Raw genomic sequence first — 17,900 nt, 5'->3', positions numbered from 1 at the left:
AGAAGAAGGGCAGAAAAAGAGATCAGAGTGGGGCGCAGTGGTGGCTCAAGCCTGTAATCCCAGCACTTTGGGAGGCCGAGGCAGGTGGATTACCTGAGATCAGGAGTTTGAGACCAGCCCAGACATCATGGCCAAACCCTATCTTTACTAAAAATAAAAATAAAAATAAATAAATAAATAAATAGCCGGGCATGGTGGCATGCACCTGTAGTCCCAGCTACTTGGGAGGCTGAGGCAAGAGAATCGCTTGAACCCGGGAGGCAGAGGTTGCGGTGAGCCAGGATCACTGCCCTCCAGCTTGGGTGACAGAGCGAGACTGTGTCTCAAAAAAAAAAACAGAAAAACCAAAAAATAAATAAAAGAAAAGAAAAAGATCACTGCAGAGTCATTCCCAATTTGTCATACCCTAAATATGCTATCTCTCACTCTTCCCCTTTTTTATCTCTCCTCATTCTTCTTCTCATAGAAACTCAAAAATTAAAATAAAATTAAAACCAATCTGTCCGTGTGTACCCCAATTTGGTCTGTATTGTGGGGTTTTTGTTTGTTTTTGTCATTCTACACCCTGCCTCCACAAATTCAAGTATATTTCAAAGCCAATGTACTGGACGAGCATGAAGCAGCAGGTCCCTCTCACACACATCCCAATAAATAAATGACAAGATCTGTTTTATTGAAATATGATTTTTTAATTTAGGGCTTGAAAATCTTACGAAAGTTGTTTTAAGTCATCGAATAATTCTATCTGGACAGTGACATTGCAAAACTAATAAAATGAAAACACTAGAAATATTATTTGGAGGTGCAGGGAGATAAGGCACATTTTGGGGTAAATGTAGAGAAAATGTAGTATTTGGATAGTTAGATGTTTTACTTAGATTTTTGTTTCATTAGCAACTAATGGTTGAGGTGTCTATTTACTTAATGAAGTAGAGGTGTTATTTCATTTAATACAAAGAAAGCTTCTCCCCCTCCCCAAGCAATGTAGAAATTGGAACAAAGATACACCAAAGCCCTGTTAGGACATTTTCCACAGGATTAAAAACAAATCCCAAACTGTAAAATGCTGTAAGAGAGAGACATTACACTATGTAAGTGTGACTAGATAAAAATATTGCAAGGAAACTTTCCGTTGCTTTGGAAGAATTTCCCTCCTTTGTGCAGAGAAATCAAGAGAATTAAAAAAAAAGAGGGAATATAATACAATAGCACTATAGAAGAGAATAATACACGTTCACGTGGATTGGTGTCTTCATCTTTCACTTCTTCACCTTAAGAAATGTAGTGCAGGAGTGGCTGAATTCCAGGGCGGGGCAAGAAATAAAGTGCAGTGTAGATTTGTTCACGACAGGAGATTTCAAAAGTCAGAATTACTAAGCCTGGGCGGAAAAATAAGAGAGATTTACTTAGGCATTAAAGATAGGTACTAGGCAGTAAAACCAATAGATCCTTATTACATTGTCCCATAAGAGACTGGGCCACTCAGAGAAGTTAATGCTAAGGAAATTTAAAGCAAGTTATAGGAAATACTTTTTCACTTGGTAGAATTCACGTTGAGGAATTTGCTGCCACCGGCAGCCACAAAATCAATCACTGAGTTGGATTTTTCAAAGGGCCAGGATAATGCAAGACCTACTCTTCTGGCTAGTTGGGGAGGACAGAAGCAATCAATTCGCCTGCTTCTAGGAGATCACAGTTGATTACAAGTGGGGTCAGCAAAAGGATGTCCCCCACACTTGATCAGGATAATTAAAAAGTGTTTGCCCATGCTCACAGGTCCTAGAAGAAGACTGGAAATAGGATAGGATCAAACGGCCTGATCCAACTTGACAGCTTTTTGACCAGAACAGAGAAATAAGCAACAAACACACACAAATCAATTCCAGCAACAAATTAAAGATGTTCCTCAAATATTTTTTCATAGAAATAATTTTGCTCCTGGTAATAGAAATATTACACAGCGTTTTTGTTTTTAATCTCACTCTCCAACGAGTATTTTCAAAGTGCATCTGCCAAACTTGAAAACAGCTAGCATGCGTAACTTTCTTTTCCCCAAAAGAGAGTAGAGTGTAGTTGAAAAGTTGTGACTAAACTACAAATACTGGCAAGGTGATGTTAATTTTGATGTTATGTTGAATGTAAGTAGGACAGTCCTTTGATAAAGTCATCGCAGTTTGAATTCAGATTTTTTGTTGTTGTTTTTTAGCTATTATCTTCCCCATCTCTTTAACTTTTTTTTCTTTTATGAAACTAGGATAAGGTCGCCAGGACTTCACTTTGTGCTACTGCAAGTGCATCAAAACCAATATTGTGTCTTTGGCATTGGAATCCATGAACTTCTGGAAGAGAAACCAAAAAGCCATGTCAGGTATGGCTGGAGCCTGCATTTTCGTTTGGGAGCAGGAGCATGTCACATAGTCTTCTAAAAAGAGAAATTTTGCTTTAAAAATGACACAACAAAATAAAATGCTGACTGAGTCATGGTAAAAGGTAGTCTTTGAATTTGAATAAAATGTAGCAGTGCTGCAAAGGCAAAGAAAATGTTTCGTTTTCATTTCTTGAGAATCAGGAAGCATTACAGACTTTAATGGACAATGACCTGTCTGATTTCATTACCTATGTTAAAGAGAAAGCAAAAGTAAAGATAAGGGGAGTCTGAAATCTCTTCCATGGTAAACCACCATAATTTGCAATAGCTGTTATAATTTGTAGCTTAGAGACATGCTTATTTTGATAAGCATGTTTTAGTGAAACATTGTCTTGACTACTTCACCATTGCTTTCCACCACCCTCCCCACCCCACAAAAAAGAGATGGAAGAGTTGCTCTCTTCATGCAAATGTCAGGGGAGTGCTCTCTAGTTGCCATGGCACTGCGCTGGAAGCTCTGCGGGGCATTCCTGAATCTGCTTACAGGACACCTAACCACTACAGCCTTTTTTGTGGAGGGGGACTCTCTGGAGCCAGACCCCAGACCACCTGGGATCCAGTCCTGGCTCTGCCTCTCATCAGCTGGGTTTCCCTGTGGAAGTAATTTACCTCCCCTCGTCTCAATATCCTCACCTGTAAAATGGGCAGAACAATATTGCCTACATCATAGGATTGTTAGAAGTTTAAATCACTATAAAATAACTAGAATTGTGCCTGACACGTTGTGAAGTGCTGAGTCATTGTTGCTTTCATTTAGTCCCCAGAAAGCCCAGTGCTAAAGGAACTTATCTTTCCACTTGGAGACAGAGGAACTGTGGGGTCACTTGCACTTTCATGGACTTGGGGGGTAGGCGTGGGAGAAGTTTTCACTGTTCTACTCTCTCCCTATTTTGGCCCTAACTCCTTATGTCCCTCTCCTGCCAGGTTTCTCCTAGAATTCTGCACGCCATAAACCAGCCAAGTTCACTCCATCCTCACAGCCCTTGCATCTTCTCTTTGGGCCTGGAATAGTTGCCTCTTCCCTCCTCCCAGCAAACTCTGACTTGCTAATCCACAGTCATTGGTCAGCCCTCTGCTTAGATGTCACCATCTCTGAGAAGAGTTCCCACAGTCTGAGTTCAGTGCTCCTCATGCATGTGCTCCCATTCTCCCTATACTTCCATCACCATCCTTCATTGCCTGTTTACTTTTCTGTATCCACCATGAGAGAGCAAGCTCACTTGGCAGGGATTAGGTCTTACTCTTCCGCTGAGTTTCATTTCTGACAGGCTGTTCAGTGGTCCTGAATGAATGCAAGAATCAACCAAGTTCAACAGGAAAGGCTGCACCTTCCCAGAACATGCTATTTTCACTTGCCTTTACTCTACTAAACCACCAGGGTCTACCCAAACGAAATTGATGTTTTGACCACTACTGTATTCAAAGCCAACATTACAGAAGAACCAGTGTTGGAGGTATATGGAAATAATTGGTTCATCTCTAATAAAACTAACACTGGGAAAAATTCATAATGCACTAAAACTGAGGAAAGTTCAAAACAAAGTAAAATAGGAGAAATGCTTTCATTGGAGCTTACTTAGTCTAAGAAGAAAGACTCAGATGGGTGTTTTTGTTTCACTGTTTTTAACATGGCTATATACTTAATTATTGAATCAAATTGTAGAGTTTACATTTCTCTCTTAGAATATACCAAATACTCTTACTCTTACAATCTTTGGAACATATATAACATATACTTGGCTTTGTGATGGACAATCAGAATGGGGAGAAAAGCTATCAGAAGGCAAGCTTAGCAAGGTAAACAACCGATTGGGGCAATTCACTCTTGCCTCCTACCCATGCTTGAAAGACATGGTTGATAGAGGCAGAAGCTTGGCACAGCACAGACGAATGATTCAGTTCTTCATTTCTCTTTGTGAATGCAGGTTGAATCTGGATTTGGACATATACAACAACAATAACATAACTGATATATTCAAGCAGGAGAGATACATGAGGCCCTGCCAAGTGCCATTCATGTGTTACTTCATTTAATCATCACAAGAATCCTATGAGGCAAAAAATGATTTAACAATATAGATGAGGAATTTGAGGCTATGTGATTAAGAAATCTGCCTCAGGTCACACAACCAGCAATCAGCAGAACCAGGCTTCAACCTGGATTCCAGAGTTTTTCCCACTCACTTCTAGCCAACACTGCCACCCTCACCCAAACTCAGGCACCTTGAGAAAAACCTGAGGTCTGGAATCTGAAGACTCACATTAATTATTGCTCATATCAGCTTGAGTAGTTCACCTCATCTCTCTAGATCTCTATTTCATCATCTATGATATGAGAATAATAATATAATCTGCCCTACCTGCCTTCCAAAGCTTCCGTGATAATAAGTGAGACGGTTTACATGCCAGAAGTTAGGAAACAGGAATGTGTGATACAAATATCGGTTGATAAATTTTATTTAAAAGCATAGTCTGGGCCAGGCACAGTGGTTCATACCTGTAATCCCAGCCCTTGGGGAGGCTGAGGAGAACAGACCGCTTGAGCCCAGGACTTGAGGCCAGACTGGACAACATGGCAAAACCCTGTCTCTACTAAAAATACAAAAGATTCACTAGGCATGGTGGCACATGCGTGTAGTCCCAGCTACTTGGGAAGCCGAGGTAGGAGGAGCAATGGAAGTCAAAAATGCAGTGAGCCATGATCGCGCCACTGCACTCCAACCTGGGTGACAGAAGAGAGACCCTGTCTCACAAAAAAAAAAAAAAAAGCATAGTCTGTTGGGTTTGTATGAATTTACCTGGTCTGTAGGGAGTATTTTACTTGTGACAGTTGAAAATCTGTTCCACCCAAGCCAAATATGATCAATAGATGATAGTGATGGACTTTGCCCACACAGATTAATGGATGTGATTTGAAGGAGGAAGTGGCTGTCCCATAACCATGCACTCCAGGCTTGAGGAAACAGTAATTGCCACCTGTAGAAAAATAGGACACAAAGACAACATTCCCATGCTAAACATAGTTGTGCTTGGAATCAACACTGCTTGCAGATTAAGCAAAGGTGAATCACAGGGATTTCCCGGGAGTTAAAAAATAATCTTATCTAAAGAACAGACCAGCATCTTTACATCCATATATTAATAAATATCCAAATATTTATTTATTTGGAGAACACTGATCACTGACAAGGTTTTAAAATTTTGTTTTATAGCCTACATAACTTCTCTCCACCAATATATTTTTCTGTAAAAAATGCCGCAGAAGATGTTATCTAATCCTACTACATGTGCAAAGCTCTGGGGAAATGTAGTGTTAAAGAGAACGTAACTTGAAAACATTTCATCTATTACATTTTTCCACCTGTCCTTAGCATCATAACCCTCTTTGCTTTCAGTTAAGCAAAGTCAAGTCACCCTTGACTATAATCATTTATGTTCCCTCCTGCATTTGTTGAGTACTGAAGCATGTAGTTGAGTACTAGAACAGATATCTGTAATTTTTCTCTGTCCAGCATACATTCCCTGTTTATATAGCACTTTGATTTTCCTTTAGGGTACCATTCCCTTTCTCCTTTTTTGGTCCTTCCTTAAGGTTTAAGTAGTGCTAACTCCATCCATTGTTACCAGCAGTTGGCAGGTGACCTAAGCCCAGCCAATCAGAATGATGGTGATTTTTTTTAAGCCTGGATATGTTATCCAGTCAAGACCTATGGATATCAACTCTGAAATGTTTAATGCAACTATTGAGAAAGAGGCTAAACTAGTAAGATATAATTTGAAACGTTAGTAGCCATCTGCGCTGACATTTGAAGAGAATCTACTAGAGAATGAAGCCAACACAAAGAAAAGCAGAGCCAAGAGATAAAAAATAGTTTCCTATTGTATTTGCATACTTAGCTCTTTCCCTGATCTTTTCCATTATATATGCTAATACATTCCTTTTTAAATTAGGCCAGTCTCTAGTGAGGTTCTATTACTTGCAACTGAAGGCAATCTCACTAATCTAAAATAATTTATCAGTTGTGCAAAATTCACAGTTGTTACATTTGTAGTCTGTCAGGACCCCGATAGCTTCTAAGGAATAGGGAGTAGAAATAGAAAGAAAATATGTAGAGTTGGATTTTCTCCTTTTGTTTCACTTCCTTCTCTGTTCCTGATCATCTCATTATGTTGAGTATTTTATACACAGAGCACATGTAATATAAAAACTTCTTTCTGTTGATTATGGCAAGAAGTCCAAGCTGGAGCTCTCCATTTACCCAATCCCACCACACCCCAGGTTTCCACAGCTGTAGCTGAGCCCTACAACTTCATCCTCACCACTCACACCACCCTAGAGCACTCTGATTGTGCTTCATGGTAGACAATGGGGCCATCTATGACATCATCTGCCATAGAAATCTCAATATTGAGCACCCAACCTACACTAACCTTAACTGCTTTATTAGCCAGATTGTGCCTTCCATCACTGCTTCCTTCAGATTTGATGGAGCCCTGAATATTGATCTGACGGAACCTCAGACCAATCTGGTACCCTATCCCCACATTCACTTCCCTCTGCTCACATAGGCCCCTAATATCTCTGCTGAGAAAGCCTACCATGAAAGCTTACTACAGCAAAGATCACCAATGCTTGCTTTGAGCCAGTCAATCTGATGGTAAAATCTGAGTCTTACCATGGTAAATACATGGCTTGCTGCCTGTTGTACCATGATGTTGTACCATGAAGTACATGGTAAATACATGTACTTGCTGCCTGATGTACCAGACATTCCCAAATATGTCAATGCTGGCATTGTCACCCTCAGGACCAACCACAGCATCCACTTTGTGGATTGGTGTCCCACTGGCTTCAAGGTTGGCATCAGTTATCAGCCTCCCAATGTGGTACCCGGTGGAGACCTGGCCAAGGTACAGAGAGCTGTGTGTATGCTGAGCAACACCATTGCCATTGCTGAGGCCTGAGCTCACCTGGACCACAAGTTTGACCTCACATATGCCAAGTATGCATTTTTTCACTGGTACATGGGTGAAGGGATGGATGAAAGAGTATCTCAAAGTAAAGGCTTTAAGATTTTTAAAAAGGGGAAGAATCTAGAAAAAGCATTCTAGATTAAGAGCCAAATTATGCTCCTTACCCTGCTACTAAAGAGCTGTTGGTGCTTGAAAAAAGTCATCCAACTATTTCTGTTCACACCAAGAAGAAACCTACAATCGAAGAAAAGGGAAGGAAATGATTGGCTTGTGCTCTAGCATTGGTCTTACAGATCAAAGCTCTGGATTTATTTTTTATAGTACCAACTTCTATTTTAGATTCGGGGGTACATGTGCAGGTTTGCTACATGGGTATATTGCATAATGCTGTGGTTTGGGGTATGAACGATCCCATTACCTAGATACTGAGCATAGTACCCAACAGTTAGTTTTTCAACCCCTGTCCCCTTCTCTCCCTCCCGCTTCTAGTGGTCCCCAGTGTCTGATGTTGCCATCTTTATGTCCATGAGCACCCAATGTTTAGCTCCCACTTATAAGTGAGAATATTCAGTGTTTGGTTTTCTGTTCTGGCATTAATTCACTTAGGATAAATGCCTCCAGCTGCATCCATGTTGCTGCAAAGGACATGATTTCATTGTTTTTCATGGTTGTGCAAAGCTTTGGATTCTAATCCTAATGTCACCATTGGCTGGTTTTGTGAGCTTGAGCACATTGTGTCATTGTCTTGGGTATCTATAAAATGAAGTCAGTGACAGCGAGCCTGCTTATCTCAGATAAATTATGGTGAAGCAAGAGAGAAAAGACATTTGAAAATGCTTTGAGAAGTTTAAGGTTCTGAGTACATGCATGATATTGTTACTAGTAATAGTAACAGTAAATGTCAAAGTTTCACATTTGTCTGAATAAGAGAGAGAAAATTTCCCTCATCATGGCATTAGAGGATATGGCCTGGAAATCACAGTGAGGTCATTCTTCTTCTACTTTTTTATTTTTATTTTTATTTTTATTTATTTTTTTTTTTAGACAGGATCTCTCTCTGTCACCCAGGCGGTAGTGCAGTGGCACAATCACAACTCACTGCAGCCTCAACCTCCGAGGCTCAAGTGATCCTCCCACCTCCTCCTCCAGTTCTTAAAAATGGAGAAAAACTAACGCTATTCATTTACTTAACAACGTTTTTTGATGCCGAGGACTTTCTACTTTAATAAGGTATAATTTATATTTTTTATATTTAATTTTTATCTTTTTAAAACTGTCTTTATGTTCTGCCTGAAAGAACTTTACCTACCCTATGTTCTTAAAGATAGTCTCTTTTTTACTTCTAGAAACGTACAATTTTTGCTTTTACTTTAGATCTACAGTCAGTTTGAAATTATTGTTTCTTTATGTGAAATATAGGTCCCACAATTTTTACTTGGCTAGTCAGTTGCTCCAGACCGTATACGGCACACACACACAAAATTCATTGAAACACCTTGTGTACTTGGTGAAAATTAACTGACCAGGCTGGGCTCAGTAGCTGACACCTCTAATCCCAGCACTCTGGGAGGCCAAGGCAGGCAGATTACGAGGTCAGGAGATTGAGACCATCCTGGCCAGCATGATGAAACCCTGTCTCTACTAAAAATAACAAAAATTAGCCGGACGTGGTGGCAGGCACCTGTAGTCCCAGCTACTCTGGAGGCGGAGGCAAGAGAATCGCTTGAACCCGGGAGGCGGAAGTTGCAGTGAGCCAAGATTGCACCACTGCACTCCAGCCTGGGTGACACAGGGAGGCTCCATCCCCCACCAAAAAAAAAGGAAAAAAAAGAAAAAGAAAATTAACTGACCATGTATTTGTGGATCTATTTCAGAACTCTATTTGTTGCATTAGTCTACTTGTCTAATCCTGCAGCATGCAACACTGCTTAATTATTTTATTTTATTTTATTTTTGAGACAGGGTATCACTCTGTCACTCAGGCTGGAGTGCAGTGGCATAATCACTCAGGTTCACTGCAGCCTCAAACTCCTTGGCTTGAGTGATCCTCCTGCCTCAGCTTCCTGAGTAGCTGGGACTAGAGGCATGCACTACCATGCCTGGCTAATATTTTTTATTTTTTGTAGAGATGGGGTCTCACTATGTTGCCCAGGCTGGTCTCCAACTCCGGGATTCAAGAGATCCTCCCACTTCAGCCTCCCAAAGTGCTGGGATTACAGGCATGAGCCACTGCACCCAGCCAAGGTCATCTTTTCTATTCGTGTTTAATGATTTATCTATAGCTCTGCAACATGTCTGTGCAATCAGCTCCTACATAGAAAAGAGTAACTACTATACAACAACAACAAAAAAAATGACCTGTTACCAAAAGAACTGGGTTCTAGTGCTAGCTCTGCCACTAGCTTCCTTTGTGACCTAGTGTACCAGCTTTCTCTAGCCCTCAGTTTTCTTTATCTACATAATAAAAGGATTAAATTATGTAATGTGGTGGCCATCAGGAATGCTCACCAATGTCTGGCTCTCCTCTTCCTTCCAAGCACACAGAAGACTATACTTTTCATACCCCATTCTAGTTATGCTCAGCCGGGTGACTAGTTCTGGCCAACAGGATATAAGCAGAAGAGACATGTGTTATTTCTGGATATTTCATTGCCCATGAGAGATATTCCAGTGCTCTCTTCCCCTGCTGTGGCCACAAAGTATACCACTAATTTGATTTGGTCCAGTTATTGATAGCATTGCCTCTATCATCTTGGGCCCTTTAGTGGGTATGTGAAATAGAATCACCATGTCAACATGCAATTGATAGGTAATGTGACTGAGAAATGAGCCTGAGAAATTGTTTTGTTAAACTATAAATATTTTAGTGCTAAGTTGTTACAGCAGCATAATCTGGCTTATCCTAACTAATACAGGTAATTTCTATATTTTCTCTCAATTTTCATATACTGCAATGCATACATATATATTTTCTATAATTAAAGAATGAATTTAGAGCAAAAAGAAGCTGCAAATCTCACAGATCGGCTAAGATATTTTTTAAATAAGTTACATGAGAGATGAGTGTAAGGAGAGGCACCATGGAGTTTGTCTACCACTGTCAGAAGAGGAGGACATTGTACGAGATCTTGTTAAAGATGTCTTCTAATTCTTCCCATCAGGACTTTAAAAAATAAATTAAAAGATGTACTCTATATTACTAAGTATCAGAAAATAGATGTCAAATGTGAAAGACACGTGTGCTAATACAAAAATGTGCAGAATGTAAATGTAGGTTTAATATAGACATTGTATTTAATGCATTAGTCATATTTATTTGCAGATGTCATCCAAAGGACTTAAATAATAAGCACACTTTAATAAATCTAGCAAATAACATCATATTCCTAACTGTGCTCATCATATCTTTCTGTACCCTCTTTACCAAGGAGTATGTTCAAACTGGCTGACGTAAAATAAATTTCACGTATTCATGCTTTTTGAGGTATTTTGTTTATTTGTTTGTTGTTTGTCTGTGTGTTTGTTTTTGCCAAAAGATGAGAAGACCCATTCAAGGAAATGCCAAATAGATGAGAATAAGAATAATGATGTGTTTGTAGCCAAAGAGCAAGCCAAACGAAAAGGATAATTTGTCCACTTTATCCAAACACTTACTTGATTTTATTGAGCCCAAATAAGCCCTAGACCTCTATTCAAATATAAATGGATTCATCTGAAACAAGCTCATTTGCTTGGCAACTTCCAAAGTGCCTCTGCTATGGAAGTATGTGACATGAGTAAGAAAAAAGAAGAAAGGAAAGGAACCAAAATGGTTCCAGTCCCTCTTGCTTTCTTAGCTCCTACCTCACCACGAGTGAGAGATGGACAGAGGAGAAAGGAAGGGAAAGAAATGAACAAAACTGGCTAAGGCAGGAGGATCGCTGGAGCCCCGGAGCTCAAGACTAGCCTGGGCAGCCCAGGGTGACCTCATCTCTACAAATAATTTTTAAAAAATTAGTTGGGTTTTGTGGCACATGCCTATGGCTCCAGCTACTTAGGAGGTTGAGGCAGGAGGACTGCTTGAGCCTAGGAGGTCAAGGCTATAACGAGCCATAATCACACCACTGCCCTCAGGCCTGGGTGACAGAGTGAAACCCCGAAAAAAAAAAAAGAAGGAAGGAAGAAAGAGAGAGAGAGGAAGGAAGGAAGGAGGGAAGGAGGGAACGAAGGAAGGAAGGAAGGAAGGAAGGAAGGGGCAGGTGAAAGTAGAGGAAGAAATTGGCAAAGTGAGAAGGGTTAGTAAGATAAACAGAAAGAAGGGAAATGCAGAGAGGCTCACAGTTTCAATTATGGTCAAGTTAAGGTGAAGCAGCCAACTAATGAACAAGAAAACATTTCTTGACTCTTTTACTAAATGGCCCTGAAATGTTTTAGTTGAGCTAGTTCTGCAATGGCCCCTATACCTCACCTCTCAGAAGTGTAGGTTAGAGACGTGCAGGAACCACCATTAAGGTCACTTTGCTGCAAGAGGAGCCTCCAAATGGTCTCTTAAGAGAGACCAACCAACGGGCAGAAACACTGTGGGATGGAAGGCCATGTGGAGTGTGAGGACGCAGCACAGAGACTGCCACTGTGTCCATGTTGCCTTTATCCCATCTCACCAAGCTCCTCCTAGAGCAGCTGAGAAGGCCAACAATACTCCAATCATTCCTCCTGACTCTAGATTTTCAGACAATTCCGCTGTACCGATGTTTAGGTAAAAGGAGGGAGGTGCACATAAGCAGGAAAGTGTTCTAACAATGTAGGAGACTTGAAAACCTCCGAGCCCAGCCTAGCCAACATGGTGAAACCCTGACTCTACTAAAAATACAAAATTAGCTGGGTGTGGTGGTGCATGCCTGTAATCCCAGCTACTTGGGAGGCTGAGGCAGGAGAATCGCTTCAACCTGGGAGGCAGAGGTTGCAGTGAGCCGAGAACACACCATTGCACTCCAGCCTAGGCAACAGAGTGAGACTCCATCTCAAAAAAAAAAAAAATAAGTAGCTAACTTTTTTTTTCAAGATAGGGTCTCAGTCTGTTACCCAGACTGGAGTGCAGTGGCAGGATCACAGTTCACTGCAGTCTTGACCTTCCAGGCTCAAGTAATTCTCCCACCCCAGCCCCTGAGTAGCTGGGACTACAGGCATGTGCAATTACGCCTAGCTAGTTTTTTGTGTTTTTTATAGAGACAGGATTCTGCCATGTGTCTCAGGCTGCTCTCAAACTCCTGAACTCAAGCAATACTCCCACCCTGGCCTCCCAAAGTGCAGAGATTACAGTCGTGAGCCAATGGCGCCCAGACTTTTTTTCTTTTCTTTTCTTTTTCTTTTTTTTTTTTTTAGCTAACAATTTTTCAAGTACCTACTATATGCCAGGCAATAAGCTAAACCTTTTGCTTGCTTTGTGTAATTTAAAATCTCTACAACTAGCTAGTCATGGTGGGTGTGCCTCTAGTCCTAGTCACCCAGGAGACTGAGGCAGGGGGATCACTTGAGCCCAGGAAGTCTCAAGGCTGCAGTGAGTCATGATCGCACCACCGCACTCCAGCCTGGGTGGGACGGAGCAAGACCCTGTCTCAAAAAAATCCAAAAAACTCTAAATCATAGTGTTAATTGCTCAATTTATAGATGAAGAAAATAAGGTCAAAAGGATTCAGTGAGTTCTACAAATTCTCAGTTTGTAATGGCAGTGGTAGGATTCTAACCCAGATCACCTGACCCCCAAACCAGCTTTGGCCACACTTCACACTGCACAGACTATGAGTAAGCTACATTTCCCCCAAATTGTTCCCAGTAACTATTGAATGCCTTGCATTATTTACACCCATCCTTATTATTCCTTATTAGTTCAGTGATGGGTCTCATTCTCACCAATGATTACTTTAAGTATGTCAGTATTAAAATAACTTCTCTCCTTTCACTAACCCTTCACCTTTCTTGGTCATCTATATCTAACTAACCCAACAACTGGGTTTTAACCTCTATAGCAGAGAGTCTTTCAGGGAGAAATTCAATAAATATATTTTTATCAAAGCTTGGCAGATACTTAACTGGGCTCACAAGTATTTCATAGTTGAAGAAAGTGGTTCATTGACAAATAGTAGCAGTAATAAATATTTGTTGAATGATTGAATGATTGAATGTTTAATAATTAAAGAGATCCTCTCTCAGAAACACTCTTCTGTTAAGCTACTTTCAAAGAGGCTATACAAGTGAGAAAGGTGTAGGACATAAATAAAATTTTTTATTTATTCATTTTAATTTATGCCTTCCACAAATATTTATTAAGCGCCTTTTCTAGTCAATACCAGACACTGTACTAATTCCACTCATAGGGTTGTGTACTAGTTGTCTATTGCTATGTAAAAAATTAACTGAAAGTTTGGCAGGTTAAAATAACAAACATTTATTTTCTCCCAGTTTCTGAGGGTCAGAAATCTGAGAGTGACGTAGCTGGGTGGTTTCAGTTCAGGGTCTCTTCGCAGGTTGCAGTCAAGCTGCTGGGTGGAGCAGAGGTCATCTCAAGAGTTGACTGTGGTAGAAGGACCTGGTTCCAAGCTCACTCTCACAGTTGGCAGGCCTCTGTTCCTTGCGGTAATTGGCAGAGACTTCAGTTTCTCACCATGTGGGCCTTTCCATAAGGCTTCCCAGAGCCAACGATCCAAGACAGGAAGAAAGAGAAAGAGCATACACCCACGCCAGAGCCAGAATGGATTTTTTTATTACCCAGCTTTTTATTACCCAGCCTCCAAAGTTGTACAATGTCACTTCCGGGACTTAGGCTCCACCTCTTGAAGTCGGGAGAATCAGGCAATTAGTGGATACAATTTTAAAACTACCAAGAAGAAGCCAGGCCCAGTGGCTCATGCCTGTAATCCCAGCACTTTGGGAGGCCTAGGCAGGAGGATTACTTGATGCCAACAGTGTGAGACCAACTCAGGCAACGTAGTAAGACCTCGTCTCTTAAAAATTTAAAAATGGCTGGGCACAGTGGCTCACGACTGTAATCCCAGCACCTCGGGAGGCTGAGGCGGGTGGATCACCTGAGGTCGGGAGTTCAAGATCAGCCTGACCAACATGGAGAAACACCATCTCTATTAAAAATACAAAATTAGCTGGGCGTGGTGGGGCATGCCTGTAATCCTAGCTACTCAGGAGGCTGAGACAGGAGAATTGCTTGAACCCAGGAGGCGGAGGTTGCAGTGAGCTCAGATCGCACCATTCCACTCCAGCCTGGGCAACAAGTGCGAAACTCCATCTCAGAAAAAAAAAAAAAAAAGAAATTAAAAAATTAGTTGGGCACACCGCATTGCCAAGACAATCCTAAGCCAAAAGAACAAAGCTGGAGGCATGACACTACCTGACTTCAAACTATACAAGGCTACAGTAACCAAAACCGCATGGTACTGGTACCAAAACAGAAATATAGACCAATGAAACAGAACAGAGCCTCAGAAATAATACCATACATCTACAACCATCTGATCTTTGACAAACCTGACAAAAACAAGAAATGGGAAAAGGATTCCCTATTTAACAAATGGTGCTGGGAAAACTGGCTAGCCATATGGAGAAAGCTGAAACTGGATCCCTTCCTTACACCTTATATAAAAATTAATTCAAGATGGATTAAAGACTTAAATGTTAGACCTAAAACCATAAAAACCCTAGAAGAAAACCTAGGCAATACCATTCAGGACATAGGCATGGGCAAGGACTTCATGACTAAAACACCAAAAGCAATGGCAACAAAGCCAAAATTGACAAATGGGATCTAATTAAACTAAAGAGCTTCTGCACAGCAAAAGAAACTACCATCAGAGTGAACAGGCAACCTACAGAATGGGAGAAAATTTTTACAATTTATCCATCTGACAAAGGGCTAATATCCAGAAACTACAAATAATTTAAACAAATTTACAAGAAAAAAATCAAACAACCCCATCAAAAAGTGGGTGAAGTATATGAACAGACACTTCTCAAAAGAAGATATTTATGCAGCCAACAGACACATGAAAAAATGCTCATCATCACTGGCCATCAGAGAAATGCAAATCAAAACCACAATGAGATACCATCTCATACCAGTTAGAATGGTGATCACTAAAAAGTTAGGAAACAACAGGTGCTGGAGAGGATGTGGAGAAATAGGAAAACTTTTACACTGTTGGTGGGACCGTAAACTAGTTCAACCATTGTGGAAGACAGTGTGGCGATTCCTCAAGGATCTAGAACTAGAAATACCATTTGACCCAGCCATCCCATTACTGGGTATATGCCCAAAGGATTATAAATCGTGCTGCTATAAAGACACATGCACACATATGTTTATTGCAGCACTATTCACAATAGCAAAGACTTGGAACCAACCCAAATGTCCATCAATGATAGACTGGATTAAGAAAATGTGGCACATATACACCATGGAATACCATGCAGCCATAAAAAAGGATGAGTTCATGTCCTTTGTAGGGACATGGATGAAGCTGGAAACCATCATTCTGAGCAAACTATCTCAAAGACAGAAAACCAAACACTGCATGTTCTCACTCATAGGAATTGAACAATGAGAACACTTGGACACAAGATGGGGAACATCACACATGGGATAGCATTAGGAGATATACCTAATGTAAATGACGAGTTAATGGGTGCAGGACACCAACATGGCACTTGTATACATATGTAACAAACCTGCACATTGCGCACATGTACCCTATAACTTAAAGTATAATAAAAAAATTAAAAATTTAGTTGGGCACAGTGGCATATACCTGTAGTCCTAGCTACTTGGGAGGATCTCTTGAGCCAAGGACTTCCAGGTTGAAGTGAGCTATGATTGCACCACTGCACTCCAGCCTGGGTGACACAGTGAGACTCTGTCTCCAAAAATTAATTATAAAAAAACTACGGAGGGGGAGTTCATTAGAAGGGGAAACTGTTAAATTTTATTCATATACTTTTAAATATCTTAACCAATTATAATTGTAACCTAATTTTCCATTAATAGACAGTATATAGCCGTATACTCAGGATGAGAAAGGAGATAATTAGACATGGGTCAGGGGTGGGGTTGATCTTCCTCTCCTTTCTCACCCTCTCCACAGAAGACCAAGAAAGCTTCCATCTCTCATGGAGATCTTTGTTATCTTTTGATAAGAGATTCTATTTTCCATTCCTATGTCAAGGTATTGCATAGACACAAAATTCCAGCAAGGTTGCAAACCTCAGTAGTGCAGAGAGAGTGGAGGAAACTCAAGACGATACAGAAAAGGCCATCAAAATGGTTATCAGGGAACCTGGAAACTGCCATATAAATGTATTTCCCAATGAATTTTAACATCCAAATTCATTTAACTTTTAATGGTCGGACTATATTTTGACCTGCTGAACTGTTTCGCAGATTCAAATTTTCATCATTGTCCTTCACATCAAATAATGAATTCTGAAGCAGAATTTCCATCTGTCAGTTTAGAGAATGCAGCATCTCATCTCTGTATTGAAATCAAGTCCCTCTCACCTTTCAACAGCCAAAGAACCACTTCATCGTCAGCAATGTGGAAAGCCACAAATCAATTAAACTTACCTCGCGTTCATGAGTACCCATGAATTGCACTTACAATGGTTGTACAAAAGGGTATGGTAGTGCCGGCTTCTCAACGAAGGCTCCCAAGTCAGGTAAGGGCACATCTGGGGTCAGTGATACTTTCCCTATTTGTCCCGTCTGTGACTCAAGCGGAGTTCTTCAGTTTTTTTCTCGGGTCCACTGCCACATCAACATTGCAATATTCCTTGTCACTGTATTTAAATCTAAGAAGAAAACCGCGTGCAGGTTTTTGAAGAGCCACATGTGGCTAAGAAAGCCTCAGGTTGGAATGCGGCCCTGTAATCCCCTCACAGGGGTGGAGAGGAAACGGCTCCAGAGAGGGTTCCAAATACACACCAATGCCCCTTCGAGCTACATTTTGCATTTCGTTTTCTGCTTTAAAATCTCTATTGGCTTCACATCTGAGAAGGCTTAAGAACATAATTTATTCCGTATAAGGTTCCCCGTAATTTATGCTCAGTAAATTGGCAGCATAGGAAGAATTTTTTCATTGACTACCATGGAAGATTATTAAAGGCCATCTTGTGCAAGCAAAGACAGTTCAAGCAGCCATACGTCACACAAAAGGAAATTTCCTAGCATCCTGTGTTTTAAATGAAAATAATTTATATCTTTTGAATTTATAAATGTGTAATTTTAGTTTTTACGCAATTGCCCATTCACACAAAATTCTTCTCTGGACAGTCCAACTCCAGGATACACTTCACCTTTTATAGTCCCTCTTCCTCAAAACCGGGTAAATCCAAGAAAACCTGAGGTCTATAATTCACTCTACTTCTGTATTTTTTTTCAGTTTTAGATTTATGCCAAGATAATAGCTCACTGTCCTAAAATGCTGGCTTTCTTGACAGGTAAATATTAACTCTTTGTTCT

At 40.6% G+C, this 17,900-nt stretch overlaps 1 long non-coding RNA gene and 1 pseudogene across 1 annotated transcript in view; one reads left to right on the top strand and one right to left on the bottom strand.

Annotated features, from left to right (window-relative positions):
• Positions 1–668: 668 nt before the first annotated feature.
• The window catches only part of LOC134808480 (uncharacterized), a 40,720-nt gene continuing 23,488 nt past the window's right edge, over positions 669–17,900 (bottom strand). The window contains exons 2-5 of the long non-coding RNA XR_010151528.1: positions 17,041–17,230; positions 7,567–7,636; positions 5,227–5,404; positions 669–1,379 (exon numbers count right to left, since the gene is read on the bottom strand). This is a non-coding gene — a long non-coding RNA (uncharacterized LOC134808480). The remainder of the gene's footprint in view (positions 1,380–5,226; positions 5,405–7,566; positions 7,637–17,040; positions 17,231–17,900) is intronic.
• LOC104002451 (tubulin alpha-1C chain-like) lies at positions 5,682–7,431 on the top strand (annotated as a pseudogene).

Source organism: Pan troglodytes, chromosome 16, assembly GCF_028858775.2.
Source record: "Pan troglodytes isolate AG18354 chromosome 16, NHGRI_mPanTro3-v2.0_pri, whole genome shotgun sequence".
In the NCBI taxonomy this organism is placed as follows: domain Eukaryota; kingdom Metazoa; phylum Chordata; class Mammalia; order Primates; family Hominidae; genus Pan; species Pan troglodytes.
This window is presented reverse-complemented; position numbering and strand designations above follow the sequence as displayed.